The following is a 17,832-nucleotide window of genomic DNA, read 5'->3' as shown; positions in this document are numbered from 1 at the left end:
AGCAGCAACTATTTGGATGCATAAAAGATTCTGTCTAAAAAACTACAGACAGTCTTTAGCTGGATGTGATTTACTCCACCCTTGAAAAAATCACTGTCAATGAGATAGATTTGCCTGGTCTGCGCGGATGAAGATCACTACTTGTCACAAATTCTATGAATTTGGTGTAGTAAAGGCAGCATTTGATTCAGGACTGTAAGCCTTACCTACCTTAGAGAGACTTTTGACAGACTGAGAGAGATTAATTACATTAATATCCAAAATATCTAATTTAGTTTACAAATAGCCATATTTAACAGCAATATTTCCTCTCTATACATTTGCATCAAAGCCGTTCTGACTTTTTAGCCTACATTTCCAGGGCTGGCAGCTGTCCAAAAGGTAACAAAAGACAGTTGCTGTTAATTACACCCAAACTGCAGTGCCAACTCAGGGACCATCCAGTACTCCCTGTATATCCACCTCCCTTTGTCCAACACCCATCCTGCTTCCCATGGGGAGAAATAGAGGTCATCAGTAGAAGAGGAAATAAGAAGACAGATATCCTCTGTTCACCCCGGTGTGGTTCCAGGATGCATGTATGAGACATCCCAGCTCTGATGTACATCACAGTCCAAACATCAGATGCCCCATGATTCTTGATAAAAGCACCCATTTAAACATGTAGTCTCTGTAAAACTCCACGTATTGATGGAGGGCATAGATTTGATTGCAACAAGGTTAAGGAATTGAGCCCTACGGGCATCTTAGTCCTATCCTCATTATTGCTATCTGTACTGCAGCAGTGATATTGACAGCGATCAGACTGGATCTTTTGCACTGCTCTGCATGCAGATACACAAGCTGCCAGTTTTCCATCTGGGAAGGGTTTGTGTTCTAAATTTAAACAAGATCCCATTTATAAATAGCAACAGAACAATGTGGCTAAATAGTCTCCTTTGCCAGCATCACAATGGTTGCAAATTGCATCAATAGAAGCAGAGAAAATTAACAGCTTTGCCTCAATCCTTCGTATGTTATGTTGAGGAACCTGTCAATATAACTCCATTATCAGGATTTCTATCCCTGTAACTTGCTGTGAAGAACACAGAATAGAATGCCCCTACAGACAAATCATCTAAATAAGAAAGAGGGTGAAAATTAAGGTAGAAAGTCCAAAGTTGAAGATACTGCCCATGGAAAATACTGAGATTAACTGTGTGTCTTAAAAGCAAAAAATAAAAGCAAGACTCACACAAAGTAAAAATAAAAAATAATTCTTCTCTTTTCTAGTAGAATTCCCCTACAATTTAATATCAATTTCTTGTCTTTAGCAATACAGCATGCTATACAACTTGACTTCAGTGTGTTCCACAGTGAAAAATGTTGCTTTCCACTATGTTACTGAAGCTTACAGGGGCATAGTTAAATGCAATCTAAATAACAAGCCATAGTGCATTTTACCAGATGGGTGTTCAAAGGCTCATGAAGGCTTCCAGAAAACCTACAAAGACAACATTCTTAATGGGAGCAGTTACTAGGAACACCTCTGGAAGCTGTACAGATATGAACAGTGATAAAGGATAAAGGAAAATAGCTTGAAAAGGAACAGGATGTATCACTGCACTAGTCTAGTTTCACATGATTCTAATTCCAGTAATTTTCCCAGGAATCAGTCCAATGCAGTTTTGGTGCACAGAGTTAGAGTGGCTTTAGGCAGTAACACAGTAATGAATGAGATTTTCAATCAACTTTTATTGTAGATTTCTCCCTATCTAAAGCCAGGTGAAAACATGAGATATCACTGAAAATAACTGCAAAATGATCACAGAATCACAGAATGTTAGGGGTTGGAAGGGATCTGGGAACATCATCTAGTCTAACGCCCTGCCAGAGCAGGATCACCTAGAGTAGATCGCCCAGGAATGCATCCAGGCAGGTTTTGAATATCTCCAGAGAGGAAGACACCACAACCCCTCTGGGCAGCCTGTTCCAGTGTTCCACCACCCTCACAATGAAAAAAATTTTCCTCATGTTGCCATGGAACTTCCCATGCCTCAACTTCTACCCATTGCCTCTTGCCCTGTCGTTGGGCATCACTGAGAGGATCCTCTTGGATCCTCTCCATCCTCTTGGCATGAACCTGTTGTAGGGTTAGGATTTGCCCCATCCCCCAGCAATTAGAGATTCACCCCCAGGATTCACCTCCAGAATAAATCACCAGGCTAGCTCAGAAATATTTGTAAGGAAAATGAAGTTATATTTACAAAATGGACTAAAATATGAAATTATTATGGTGATAAAACATATATACAAATGGAAGTCCCCTCCTGGGCAGCCCAGGGAGAGACTGCCTCATCTCTCCCCCACCCTGCCAAGGAGGCTGTATGCAGCTGAACCCATTTTGTCTGCCCACCGCTCCCCCTTCCCCCTACCCCTAACCCCCACCCCCACCCTCCCCCCCGCCCAGGTACTAGTTCGAACTGTCACAGAACCCTTTACATATTTATAAACATTAATGAGGTCATCCCTTAGTCTCCTTTTCTCCAAGCTAGAGACCCAGCTCCCTTAGTCTCTCCTCATTAGAGAGATGTTCCACTACCTTAGTAATTTTTGTGGTTCTGCACTGGACTCTCCCTGGACAGTTCCCTGTCCTTGAAGTGAACAGCCCAGAACTGGACACAGAATTCCAGATTTGGCCTCATCAGGGCAGAGTAAAGCGGGAGGAGAACCTCTCTCAGCCTATTAACCACACCCCTTCTAACAGACCCTAGAATGGCATTGGTTTTCCTGGCCACAAGAGCACATTGCTGGCTCAAGGTCAACCTTCCATCACTAGGACTCCAGGTACTTTTCCCCAGAGCTGCTCTCCAAGAGGTCAGTCCCAAACCTATACTGGTACATGGGGATGTTATTTCCCAGGTGCAAGACTCTACACTTGTCCTTGTTGAATTTCATTACATTTCTCCCTGCCTAACTCTCCGGCCTGTCCAGATCTAGCTGAATGGCAGCAAAACCTTCTGGTGTGTCAGCCACTCCACCCAGTTTTGTGTCACTAGCAAACTTGCTGGCAGTGCTCTCTGTGCCCTCATACAGGTCACTGATGAATATCTTGAATAGCACTGGTCCCAGTACTGACCACTGAGTGACTCCACTAGATACAGGGCTGTGGTGGGTTGAAATTTTCCCCTGACATTAAGTTTGCCAGACCAACTCAGTTAGAAGCAAATGAAGCTGTATTTACAAGCAAAATCTACACTCTACAGTGGAATACAATGAATATTTACTAAATATACAGTATTTACAATATTATGCAGATATTTACAATTAATAAACAGCACAAGGATCCACGTAGCCAAGGACCAGGGGAAGCTACTAGCTTCTCCCTCCCTGCCCCCTCCCCCCCCCCCCCCCCCCCCCCCAATACAAAAAGAACAAGAGAAAGGAGCAAAGAAGTTAGACTTAGCCAAGGCCAGACAAAAAGCAGGTTATCTCTCCTGAGCGAAGCAAGACCAGCTGAGATCAGAAGAGAAGAGAAAAGGGAAGAATTGTTATAGTACAGCTCCTCTTATTCTAGATATTTACCTAATGAATTTGTTTAGAATAATCTTTTGTTTTCCTTTTTATACCCAATAGTGATTTATTTATATTTTTCTACTTTTCTGCTCAAAATCTGTAACTAAATTTTAAAGGCACAGCCTAAAACTACCACAAGGCCTCCAACTAGACTCCATCCCATTGACCACAGCTCTCTGAATTCTTTCCTTCAAACAGTTCACATCCACCTCACTAGCTGATAGTCCAGACCACACTTCCACAGTTTAGTTGCAAGGACGCTGTGTGTGACAGTGTCAAATGCCTTACTGAAATCAAGATAAACCACATCCACTGCTCTACTGTCTATCTACCTGGTTATGTCCTCATTAAAGTATACCATATTGGTTAAACATGACTTCCTGTAGGAATCATGTTTGGATGCAAATCACCTTGTGATGGGTATGCTTGCATCAAGAACTGAGGAATGTCTCAACAAAGAAGATCTCCACCTGTTGAGACCACAGCTGCCTGGGAAGGTGGGAAAGTGTTGAAAGACCTCTGGAATATTCAACAGAGATAAGCACATTGTGGCCTGACAAGCTCAGAGGTGGGTGTGGTGAACAGGTGGGAGGCCACTCTAGTTCCAACTCCTCCAAACACAAAGGAATATACATTAAGACCCCCTGGAGGTAACACCTGGACTAGGGTGAGAGGGCGGGGGTGTGTGTGTCAGCTGCAACAAAAGCCCTAAGTTTGCCTGCTGTAAGAAAAGAAGAACTCCACTAAAAAACACTACAAGCTGGGGGGTGCTCAGAGGAGTGAAAAACATCATGGAACTCGCTTGGACCTCTCTCCACCTCCTCTCCTCTGACTAACAACACAAGCTGAAAAGGACTTGGTCCCTGGGACATGTCTCTTTCCCTCCTCTACTCGATGCCGAAGAAGTGACTCGGCAGCACCCTCCTCAAACCTCTTCTCTCCCATTTCTCCCTTCTTCTGATTTGTTTACTTTATCCTTTAATATATAGCCTCTCTTTTGATATTTGACCATGTTTGTGCCTTAATTTCACACACAAATGTTTTAAAAGAAACTGAGCCAGCTTCCAAACCAAGACACTTCCCCTTGGTAAAACCATGATGACTGCTCCTAATAACACTCTTGTCCTTGATATGCCTAAGGACAACACCAAGGATAAGTTGTTCCATTACCTTTTGGGGAATGGAGGTGAAGCTGACTAGTCTATAGTTACCTGGGTCCTCCTTCTTACCTTTTTTGGAGATTGGAGTGATGTTTGCCTTCCTCCAGTCCCCAGGCACCTCGCCTGTACACCATGACTTACCAAAGATGGTGGAGAGTGGTCTGGCAATGACCTCTGCCAGCTCTCTTGGCACCCCTGGGTACATGCCATCAGGACCCATGCATTTATGGATGTCCAGATTACTTAACTGTTCCCTAACCCAGGCCTCATCAACCCAGACCTCATCAACCAAGGAAAACTCCTCCTTTGTCATGTCTTCCCCTGATGCCCCTGGTCTGGGGCTCCTGAGGACAGTCTCAAGCAGTATAGATAGAGAAAAAGAAGGCATTTAGTAACTCTTCCTTCTTTGTATTCTCTGTCACCAAGGCACCCACCTCATTCAACAATGGGTCTACATTGCTTCCAGTGTTAGTTTGTCCTGCAATGTATTTGAAGAAGCCATTTCTGTGCTCCTTTGCCTCCCTTTCAAGGTTGAATTCCAAGGAGGCCTCAGCCTTCCTAGTTGCCTCTCTACATCCTTTGACAACAGTTTTATACTCCTCCCAAGTGGCCAGCCCCTCCTTCCATGATCTGTAGACTCTGTTCTTCTACTGGAGTTTGTCCAGCAGTTTTCTACTTATCTTAAAGAAGATGAAACACATGTTGCAGATGAAGAAGAGTGTGGATGGTATGACATAATATTAAGGCCTTGGATAGAACATGAATATCTTTGCAGAGTTTGTATCTGTAATCAAGACTTTTTCTTGTAACTCCAATAAAGTACACTTAGGTAGTTTCTTGAACTATTTGGTTCTTGTTCTCTTTACTAGCAGTTCTGCAGTAGGAAACTTCCTTCGTGTGAAATGTGCCTTTTTCTTAATTATTATGCTTTTTATTTCATAGTAAACCAAATATTACAGTGGGCTGCTACACTTTAAATTGATTTTATTTATAGGAGTAAGAATAATTTTTTTGGTAAATTTCAGTTTAAGTTTTCCTTATTAACATAGCAAAACAAATATTAAAGTAGAATTATTACACTTTAAATTGATTTTATTTATAGCAGTAAGAATTTTTTGACAAATTTTATTTCAAGTTTTCCTTACTTGCAGGAAGTTTTTCTTCCCTACTCTACACCCTCTTTTCTCCTACATTCAGAGATGACTCATCGTTTTAAGGTTATCCACAAAGATGTCCATGGTACCATGTAAAAAAGTCCTGACTAGCCAAACCCAAAACTTTACAGTCAGTACAAGGAAACACTGAGACTCTTTCCTAATGCAAAAGAACAAACGAACTACACCAAGACAAAGGAAAGCAAAAAAAAACCACAAAGAAACAAAAACCCCACAACCCATAACAAATAGAAAACAAAGGGAGTGTGAAATTTAAGGTTATTTTAAAAATTAGAAAAATTTTACTATTAGAGGAGTTCAAATAATAGTGTTCCTAATAATAATCCTAGCCAATGATGGCAGAGGCTCACAGCCATTAAATAGCCTCAGAACTAATATTGTGTCACAGCCAGTTTCTAGAACACAGACTTCTACCTATCTCACTGTTGCTGTGAAGAAACAAAGTCCTTATTAATATTTCATCTTCCTCAGAGCAACACTGAATTTGCTATAGTATGAGAAAGGATGCTTGAAGTGGAAACAACTAACCCTAAATAAAAACCCGTAAACTTTCCATTTACTTTCATTCTAATATTCTTATAAGTAAAGTGATATTTGTTTTCAACAAGGAGATATTTGACTTGGTATAGACATATTGTCAAACATGCATCCATAAGAATCCACATGTGTACTCTTTGTGCAGAGGGCACAAACATTTCCAAACAAAAGCATGCACTCTGAAGAATTAGCATTTTGTGTCTGCCCATCTCTCAGATAATTAGAACTTTTTATTTAGTCTGCTAAAAGTACACGTTTTTGTCTTCCAATCCAGTTCAAGAAATGGTATAAAAAATTCAATGGCTAGGACCCCTTTTGTTCTTAGAATATTATCCAAAATCAAACTAGAGTACAAGGTGCAAATTAATCCAAGTATGACTACTCAGTGCCAATATTTATTTGTGTATCATATCTAAAATGTATAAGTTGGGGATATAGTGAAAGAGATTTTAATCATATTACTAGATGCATATGGGATTATGCATGTGATAAATTCTAAAACTTTTCAAAGCTATCTACAAAAGGAGTCTACGAATGTGAACCATGCAATCCACACGTGCGTCCCTCCCAAAACCCACCTTAGGGGAGATATGAATATGATAATGTAGTCAATCCTATTTCTTGTGATATCTCTGTGCCTAGACACAAGGAGACGTATATCTTTAAACTTTATAAGGGAGGTTCAGTAGAAAGAAACATTCTAGCTTGAGCAGAAACAGAAAGGAGCACAGAAATTTCACAAGGAATGAGCTATGTTAGCATTCTTACCTCTAGACTTGCTCTTTTCTCCTAAAAGGAAGAGGGAGATTCCAGGTGAACCTTCCAAAAAATACAAGGAAGGTCAAAGACTGTCTGCTGACCATTCCAGCAACTGACCTTCTCCTACAGCAGCACTATGTAATTTTGGATCCTAAGAATTTTAAATGCACAGCCTCACATACCAGGCAGCTAAACAGTTAAGGAGGTCACATTAATTTTGATATGTCATATTGTTTCATACAAAATCCTTTTTAGTCTAACAAATTTGTAAAACTTTATAGCTGGTGAATAAGTCTGAATTATCTAACTTGCACCACCTTTCCTATTCCCTTGGAAATTCTAAACCAAGTGGTATTAATGTCAACCTCCAGAAATCACAAAGCTCTGGTAAGCTGGGACATGTATTGCAGTTTCTTCCTTCCACAAATGCCAGTTAGACTCCTGGGAATGCTACAAATGAAACATACAAGGAATAATCTCCAGGGAGGTATAAACCATATTTCAACTGCAAGTTGCAAGACAGTGTGGTATAACCTGACTTCTGGAATTGCATTTTTGTCATTAATAGGAAAAAAAAGGAGGGAGAAAAAAACATTTTAGCTGTCAAACACATGTACAATAGAAAACATATACAGCAAATCAGCTTACATTTCTTGTCAAAACTGGCCATTCTGGCAAGAGATCAGAAAACACTGCTTTAACAATTATATGTCTATTAGAAACATCTGAAAACCAGCTCATTGTGGAGGACTTTTGCTAAGAGTAAGCCAAAGATAATCCTCATAAAGTGTCTAAGCAAATAATAAAAAACAAACAGTGGTTCCATAGATGGGACATGAAGTACAGTTCAATAATTCCATCAGTTTGCTCAGTCTTGATCAAACTGAACACAGACAAGATTACAAAAACACAAAGAAATTTAATTTCATGTAGCAAACACCCACAACCAGGCCCCCTGTAGGGATCATCATAGGACTAATAATAGATAACCCTTCTCCATATTCACTAAAGAAAAATTCATTGCAAAACTCAAAGTAAATCCAACTTTTTCTTCTTCCTTTGGAGCCTTTTTACTTGTGCTTTACATCCCGAGATTTTTTCTGCAAAGGACAGAATCAGTGTGACCCCCTAATAATTTTAGTGACTTGACAGATTTGCTCACCTCTGAAAGCATTAAGCGTAATTGTAATTCTCATGATAGAGCTGAAAAGCCACTTCAGTTCCACTTCGTTTTTGCTACAAGTGGACAATATCCAAGCCAGAAAATCCCAGCTGCTGTTGCCAGTGCCATTTTCCTTGCACATTGTAAATGCCATAGACACTCAAGATCTTAGCAGATTAGTGGAGCTAAATGCTTTGCAATGAGTAGGTTGCAAAAATACTGCAAAACTTAGGCCACTCCAAAAAACATTTCAATGATACATAACGTAGTTGTGTAAACAAAGTAAATTGTGCAAGGCCCCAGACTTGCTCAGCCTACAGAAAAGTGTCTTCCTGTGAGACTGCACAATATAAAGAACAACATGAAGGTAAAATAGTACACTAACAGCATAATGAGCACCAGAGAGAATCACAGAATCACAGAATTATTGAGGCTGGAAAAGACCTCTGAGATCATCAGAAGAGTGCACATACCCTGCCAGGTTCCAGGCGAGGACTGAATTCCCTGTAATTGTTTCTTCCTTGAGACTTTGTGAACATTGATACACATGTAAGTGATCAAGAAAAAAGACCTGCCTAGCACAACAGAAATTGCAGCACTTCTCCGTCTTTTGCAGTTCTGTTTGATAAAGAAATGAAAAATCAGCTCTATTGTCTTTTGTCCACTCTGCAGCAGATGGATCCTGCAAGCAACAAAAAGTATAATTTATTTTTTTTTTTTGCAAAAGGCTGGTGGAGAATGCAGGGAACTCAACAACCAAAGCTATGAGAATGTGAGAGCAGAGCCTGAGTGGAGCAGAAATAGAAGTGGTATCATTGTCACATAGAGTGAACAAGAACATTCAAATATCATGCTGGTAAAAAGGTCATAACCCGTGTATGCCAAAGCAGGGTGGTGAAGGAGTTTTCAAATTCACAAGCAAGTACAGTCATGGTCTTTGAAGAGAGACTACTACAGCTTCTATTGTAGAAGAATGGGCAGGACAGAGGGATCCCAAGCCCTAGACCTCTGAGGCTTCTAAAGGTCTTTAAACTAAAAGCTATACATATTTTTGAGGGCCTTAAGAAGAGTGGATTGTTTATGGGAAAGGAGGAGTTAATGGGGAGAGTGGCCTGGACTGGAGGAATGTTGGGCAGCTCAGAGAGCACAGTGAAGATAAGAGCGGGGCATAAGGGAAGGAAAACAAATGCTGTGGGGATCACGCTGGGGAGCGAAAAGCCAGGGAATGTACCTTTGCTGCTGAATGGCTAAAAACAGCTGCTGCTGGGAGAGGATGGTGAGGGTTTGTGGAGAGACCAAGGAAAGAATTTAGAAATAAAACAATGGGAGGGAAAGAAAATGAGCTGTTACAGTGGTGTTGGAAAAAAACACAGGAGAGAAGACTGGAAGACAAGAAACACAACTCTTACAAGAAGATAACTGAGAAACTTAAAGCTAAATGACCAGGTAAAATGAGTAGAGGAGCTGCAGTACAAACCAGAAGACAGCAAAGTGAGGTCCTGAGGTCTAGTGCAGAGGTGTTTGGGATGATCCCAGTCTACCTGGGGCTACTCCTTCTGAAAACAAATTACCCTCAGCTGACCAATGATGCTCAAAATCATCTACCTTAGACAGCCTGTGCAGCCACTAAATGGGTCATGTGCAACCTACAGAAATACCAGCCATGGAGAACTAACAGTCTTTACAGCCAGTGCTGAGATGTGTTGAGGCATCTAGAATTGAGGTCCATAGGTTTTGGGGTTTGATGGCATTTGTTTGTTTGCTTGGTGTTAGACCCAGGTATTTTCCTTTTCCCTAGAAAGGTGTGCTAATCTAAGTTTCCTTCTATATTTGATGGGAAACAACATGGCTTCACCTGAATTTTACTACGGTCCTGCAATCTGCCAAACACACATCACCTGAATGTGCAGCAAATTAATCCATGAGTGAAGGAAAAAATAACATATCGTAGATGTTTAAGCTAATTTCCATTGGTTTTATTCAGAAAGGTTGTGTTTTATAACTAAGGATACTCATGTATCATTTAAACACATAAAAAATTCTGTTAGTCTAGTAAGGAACAGGAGATAACAGCATTCAGCACTGTACATAACTCCTGTGACTGCTAAAGGAATTTATCTCTAGGACTTAAACAAGAAATAAAAACCTTAACAACATTTGAAATCTACCGATAGCTGAAATATCATTCAAGATTACACTTCTGTGTCAAAGAGAAGGAACAGAGGAAGCTTTTATATTAAAAATTGCTTAAAACTCCTTTTTCCAAAGTACATGAATTGTGATAAAAACATTTTTCCAGATCTTTGTTTTTTTCAGCATAACAGACATCAGCCTCAGATCACTTTTATCTCTAGATGTTGATAACTGCAGATCTGTTGTACAGCACTCAGTTATTGAACAGTAACAATTTGGCCTTTCGTAAAGCAGTTGGCACTGCAGTTATCTGAATGGCTGCTTGACAGGAAACACTTGCAACCTACCCTGGTTTCTGCTCCTCCAGAACTAATTCCTGTGGAGTTGTAACCCAAACTTCATCTCAGTGATAAAACTGGACAAGAATATTTGAAGAAATGCAATGTGAGTGTAACTGTGCAGCTTAAAAAAACAGTAATAGCACCTGTATGTTAGCATTTTACATTACTAAGCATTTCAAAAATAGCACAGGACAAATGCAAACTTAAATGAGATAGTCTGGTAGTGATATTAGAGGGAAGGTTGAACTTAATTTGCTGGTTTACATCTGTATTTTCATTAAAGTTGACAATTGTTCTCAAAGCCTCTGTAAATTGCTGGATCACAGAAGTGGTGAGGACAACAGAAAAAAAGCTGACTCTGCTGGTATAAAGATGATCCAACACTGAATAAACTGTAACCAAAAAAGGTGCAAACTGTAGTTTCACCCTTGGGCTGATTGTGGCCCAGCATTTACAGTTTCTCTTCTGATGCATTTGCTTCTATAAGGGAGTGCCAAAAGTACATTCCTGCAGTGAGATGATATTACAGCATCCCTCATCTGAGCCAGTAAAGGTGTTTACCACTTGTGGGCTGAAGAAAAGAGAAGCAGAGGTATAGCATTCATACTGTAGGTCAGAGTGTTTTTTCCGGTAGCATGATGCTGGGGCTGTGAGCAAAGTATTTGCCCTCAGTGTGGTAGATCTGCATGGACTGTGGGCAACTTTCTGAAGCCACCCATGGTACATCAGACTTGTCTCACTGCCCTTTGTCTGGGGAAGCCAGTGAAACAGCAGACTGACAGACAACTGGCTAAAAAGCTGCTACTGCACTTATTTTAAAATCTACATGCATATATAGATTGAACTTTAATGAGAAACGTGAGAAATGTTTGCCTTTCTACCTTTTCTTTCCCTGCTAAGTTCATGGACAAGCAGGTCTCTGCTAAGAATTGCATGAAGTTGAGTATGGTCGGGGCAGAGGGAAAGCAGTCTTGGCACTTCATAGCATTAGCAGGTAAGACATCCTCTTTGAAAGGCTGGTAAAACAGCAGGAGCAGCATACAGTCATAAATCAAAACAGCTTGACACCAAATGAAAGCTCTTTCCTATTCATTCAACACCTCACAGTGCCATGTTTTGTGAAAGCAGAAAATAGTTTTAAGTTATAAAATAGCTTGGGCTGCCCAAGGAGGTGGTGGAGTCGCTATCATTGGAGGTTTTCAAGAGGAGACTTGATGGGGTGCTTGGTGCCATGGGTCAGTTGTTTAGGTGGGTTGGATTGGTTGATGGGTTGGACGCGATGATCTTGAAGGTCTCTTCCAACCTGGTTTGGTTTATTCTATTGTTTATTCTATTGTTTGTTTATTTCTATAGTTTTCCACAACAGAAACAAAGGATAATTCATAAGATGTGTCCATTGTTCTCCACATTATGCAAAGAAAAATAATCTTGCAAAGACCGCTGTCCATTTCAACAGCTAATCTGGGATACAGGTACAGAATGTTTGCTCCATGTTTTTTCACCTCTTTTAAATTAAAGTCTTGAGGTAATTTTAATGGCAGTGGCATGAGCACTACAATTTAGTGCTGTCTTGGTAAAGAAAGGAAAGAGGTATCAGCACAAGCTGCATCATCAATTCTAGGGACATCTTGCTTCTTCTGTGGTTTTAACACTCAAAATCTGCGTGCATTAAGATTATTGTAATCTGTAAGGCAGCATTTCCAAGACCAGAGTCAGTACCTGGAAAGAAAGTGGCATCTCTTTTTCCTTAATATTTTTAACTATTGTGGAAGATTATAGCAACCAATAGCCTTAATAATCTGTCTGTTCAATATATTTTCTTGAAGAGTACTATTGAGAAATTTTCATGCTTTTCTGTCCCATACAAAATAATACTTCAGCCTACTGAAGAAGAGTGGTTTAAGTGCACTGAATGTCTACTAAAGTTTATGTTAATATCACCTTCACTTCACTGAAATCCTACTTATTTAATATATATTTGATTTCAATTAATTTTCTCTATTAATATGAATTTTATTCTTTAATTATATCTCATTTCCACCTTTATTGCTTCTATGTATTTCTGATTAATTCTTAAGATTTTTTCTTGTGGTGGTCATAGGCTTAACTGTGCACAGGCTCCACTGCAGGACCAGCATCTTCCCTGATTCACGCTCAGCTGGCACCATTTTAACTGCTGTGGATATCATTCTCACAGGCACTGCAAACTAGAAATGCAATGGCAACTTGGCTCCAAGTGTCTTCATTCACAAAGCAGAAAGCATTTGACAAACTCAAGATGCTTCCACCTTCTCTGAGATCTTGGGCCTTCACACTCCATGTGTACACACAGTGCAGGCTTTTATACCAGAAAATGATAAAGATTTTCAATAGGGTCCTGTTTTAATACAGCTGCAAGTCCTACATCAGCAGCAGAAATATAAAGTCCAAAGTCCAGTGTAACATCAGGAGAAAATCCATTATTTAACCTTAGGATTTCACATACTGCACCACTTGAGCTTTACTCTTGCACTTTATAAGGTAATAACAGTAATTTCAGTGAAATTGCAGCCCTGCTAAGTTCTGCTACATACACAATCCTCTTCACTGTAATACATGATTTAAAAGGCAATGTATAGGAACTGAAACCTTTTAAAACCTGATGCGGAAATTTGAAGGAAGAAAGCATTTTACAATAGCTAAAGGTAGCAGATGGATGATAAAAATGAGTCATGATAATACCATTTTTCTGTAGAGGTATGAGCAAAGTGTTAAGTCTTCTTTTTCTTGATGCTCAAAGAGATACTCTTTTCCCCTCCAGTATCCTTTTTAACCTACACAGATTTCTTTCAATTACAAATTCTGTTTGTTCTGTCATTCTGCACAGAGTGCATAAGGCCATTCCTTATCCCCAGCCTGCTCACAACTAAGCAGGTTTGGTTTCCCATGGGCTTGAAGGTCCCCAGCGCACAGGCTGCCCAGTATAGAAGCAACAGCCTATGGTGGTGGTCCTTTCCTGTTCTATCAGCCTCAGTATTTAATAGGGAAAAGGTCATCCCAGCCTGACCAGGACCCAAGGCCCAACTGCTTAGTGGTATAGTATCACAAAGCCAACACATCAGTATCTCACTCACTTTGTCTTGCAGATGCTTTATCTGATCAAAGGTCTGATTTCCTCATTCTGGAATATACTCTGCATGTTAATGCCCACAATCCACATTTAGATCAGCAGTGCGAAGAATGAAGAATGAAGACATGGCCAATCCAAACTGTAACACTAGTCTTGAGGACAAGGTGTTTTGTTTCTCTGTTATGATTGTAAGGAGGCTATTAATATTTAATAGACGGAATGATTAATAAAACTATTAATAACTTTATTAATCATAAAAATCCTGCAGAAAATATTAATAAAGCCTATTTACTGGTTTGAAATATTCAGTTGTGGAACAGATATCTCACCAGCAGGAACAAGTAACAATTTAAATAATATGAGCAAAAATCCAGAAACAGCAAACTGCACTTTGAACTGTAAAGGAAAAAAAAGGAACATCGGGAACAAAGCCGGAGATTGCCCACAGAGGGGTGGAGGAACTCCCGAATTCCCTAGGCCAACAGACCTTTAATAGATGCTTATAAAATCAGATTTCACAATTACTCACTGGTCCTGATATCCCGTGGCACACGTGGGGATTTAAGCAAAACCAAAATGGCGTCAACCATGTGAAAGCTGCAGGAGCACAGTTTCACTTTCTGTTGGTGTCTGCAGCTTGCTGCTGAGACACATTCAGGATTTATCCCCGAAGGCTTTGTAGCTGAAAGCGTTGTAGAAAAAAGGTTCATTCTGCTGCAATTCTTTGCAGTGGCACTCATCGCTTCTTCTAATAAAATGAAACTGTCCTGGGAATTCAGCTCTTCCGGGGGTTCGCCTCTTGGCCTAGCAAGATGCATCTGCTCTGCTCTTGGGCTTTACAACACTATACAACAAGGAGTCTTTGCAGTCCTGTCTGGGTAAACTGAAACACAGCTCGGCTTCCAAGCAAGGCTTGTGGTTTCTCCCAGAGCTTGGACACTTGCATGGCAAGGCTCTGGCTCTCTGGGCTGGTACTTACAGATTTCCCAAGACAATAGTGGCCAGTAACAACACAGAATGAGAAATAAAAAACTGACACTGTAACCTATACAAAGAGTTTTCTCCAAACGTGGCCAAAGGCACACACACCTGGTCCACTTGGACTCCAGGGCATGTTTAGAAAAGCCTAGGCAATGTGGGCATTTTACTGAAAACCCAGACCTCCTGGCTCCTGCCCCATTGTCAGATTCAGAGCATTTTTGAGGCTTTTTGTCCCTTTGGGACATTCTCTAAAGATAATTTTTATATTTATTTTTTTCCCCTTGAGAAGAAAAGTTCCTGAAATAAGTATTTTGCATTCGACATGTCTGATGTGAAGTAACAGTAACTCGATATGAAGGACATCTTGAAATATTCTGGCCTTTGCAAATGTGAATGTAAGAATCTGCAGAAACTGTGAATGAACATTTACAACAAACTGTGAGCCTCCTACTGCTGCACTCAAATACAAAACAGGAGGTGAGAGAGAGAGAAGGAAAAAAGATGAATTTGCTTTACTAGCAAACATCTGTCTCCTTTAACAGAAGAAACTAAAAAGAAAACAGTGTACAAAAAGGCCAAAAGCTGCATTAATTACAGTATTTTTAGATGCTACAAGCACAATTTTGATAAACACTCTAAACTGCGAAAAAAATGTACAGTCAATGCAATTAAGTCTTTTTTCTCAGTGCAGCATCATCAATGCATGTGCCTGCTGAGAATATATTGTGTGCTGTGCAGTGCAGTTATCCTTTGATTAATGATTCAAGGCAACCAGTAGGGACCACACAAACTCCTGGGGGATGCCACAATAAGCAGCACAATGCCATCATTTAATTTCTTCTCTTGACCTGCATTACAAAGAGTGAAGACACAGTCACCATTAAGGGCCAAATTCCAGTCATGGTTAGAGAAAATGAATTTATACAGAGTTAAAAATAATTGGTACATAGCTTAGGAATGAGATTTGGCATGGGGAGTTTACTTCATGGATATTTGGAGGCTATTTATTTATTTATTTAGATCAACTGGAGAATGTGGGAAGGTGTCAGTCTAACCCTTATATCAGCAGTAATGTCTGGGCTGCTGTGAGATGCCTATACCAGGAAAGCCAATCCCTTTAGCTGGAAAATGCTAGCTCTCATTTCTTAGCTGGTTAGTATTTCTGTTTAGCCAGAGCATGGCACTAGAGCTGGTATTTTATCAGGACAGACCTAAAAGTCAGCCTGAAATATTATTTTTTTGCCAGAGGCACCCACAACTAGTGGCATCAGCCTGTCAGTCGGATTGGTTTTCTTCACTGACATGAAGTCCTCCATTTCACGCCGAAGGGCAGTGATCATATTATCTCATGAAGTATTCAGAGCTTAGCGAGGTAACACAGTGCATTTGGGTTTGTGGCCTTCAGCACTTGGAGAACACTAAGAAGTTAAAGATGCTGTAGCATCTCCTTTAAACAATCTTGCCTACTGTTATGGTAGCAAGTCTGTCCTCTGCTTCCTGCACTGGCTCTCTGTACAACATTTATTTTCCCCCAAGGTTTCAGTTATTATCTTCAAGTATGTCATTGTTTCAATCAAGGTTAACTGAAAGGTCAACATTAGCAATGTTGCCAGCAGGACTATTTCTCTGACATGCTGAAATTTTCTACAGTGAGGGTAAAGCTCATCTTCACTAGACATCATTTTCTCCAAGGCTAAGTGTTTGGAATGCATTTCCTGAATAACCAAAGGGCATCTATGTCCAAAAGTTGTTTTCAACTTTGATTTAATTTATAAACTCAAAGCATCTCCACTGTTCTAATTTTTCCCATAGACAATAGATGAAAGAATAGATATGATGGATGCTAGTCACATTACTGCCTGCACTTCAGAAAGCTGCTCAAACACTACAGTATGAAAATCTACATGGTATGAAATGGAACAAAAGAATGCAAATGCTTAAATATATGTGACTGCAGATAAGGAATAATTTTGGCTGTAGTGTGGGAGTTGTAAGTTTAAGCATCTTCACTTGATTGTTAAACAGGAACATACACAGCAAAAGTATTAACCTTTCACTGTTAAGTAAAAGTACTGTAAAACTTTTTTTTTTTTAATTAAAAAAAAAAAAAAAGGTAATCATTAAAATCATTATGATGTTGCTTATGATGTGTAGTCCACAGGGTCATATACACTGGAAACTGACTTCAAGTCTGAAAATTGTCACTGATTGAATACTTTCTCTGAATATGGTCACAAAAAAAAGGACCCAGAAGAAAACTGTACACACTGTGGTTAGTAAGTCCACAAAGATCCGCCTCCAGCCTAACATAAAAGAATTCAGGCAGTAATACTGCAAGTCCATCAAATGTCTACTAAATTTGAAATTGACCAAAACTCACAAAGATACTCATTATTTGGGGCATCCAACAAGGATTTATATTTTTATCTTTCAGTGCATAGGAGAGTTGACTTTAAAGTTGGTAAGTCATAGCAGCTGCTGAAATCAGCTGTCATGGGTTACCATTGCTTTCCTCATCTTCAGACCAGACATGGTTTAATGCCTATACCTTTGCAACTAGAATGGCACTTTAAGCTTTATGTCTCATAGAAATAGTCTCAGAATAATAATTTAATTATTAAGTTTTATATGTTATGCAAACCCAGTTATTTCCACAGCTGAACCAATATGACTGTTATGTATCCCTTAAACTAATAATGTATCTCTTATGAGCTACTTAAGAGTTAGGTTCTTTTATATGCATCAGGCACAAACCCACAACCCCTATCCTTTTCCTTTTTTTTTTTTTCCCTATCATTGTGCCTCCATCTCTCTCTGTTAAAAAAAACACAAAAACATAAAAAAAATAAAAATCCTTTCTCCATGATAAGGGTAAAACTTTTAACCTTCAAAATCCTTCAGGCACCTGGAACTCTGCTTC

The 17,832-nt window shown here is 39.7% G+C and overlaps 1 protein-coding gene across 3 annotated transcripts in view; it reads right to left on the bottom strand.

Moving 5' to 3' along the window:
• Nucleotides 1-17,832, bottom strand: part of FGF14 (fibroblast growth factor 14) — a 455,302-nt gene that overhangs the window by 252,491 nt on the left and 184,979 nt on the right. The gene's annotated exons all lie outside the window — the stretch shown is intronic.

The sequence above is a fragment of the Melanerpes formicivorus genome, unplaced genomic scaffold (genome assembly GCF_026170545.1).
Source record: "Melanerpes formicivorus ecotype bairdi unplaced genomic scaffold, bMelFor1.0.p_v2 SCAF_1, whole genome shotgun sequence".
NCBI classification, from domain to species: Eukaryota; Metazoa; Chordata; class Aves; order Piciformes; family Picidae; genus Melanerpes; species Melanerpes formicivorus.
The sequence above is the reverse complement of the archived record's forward strand: the minus strand, read 5'-3'. Positions and strand labels throughout refer to the sequence as shown.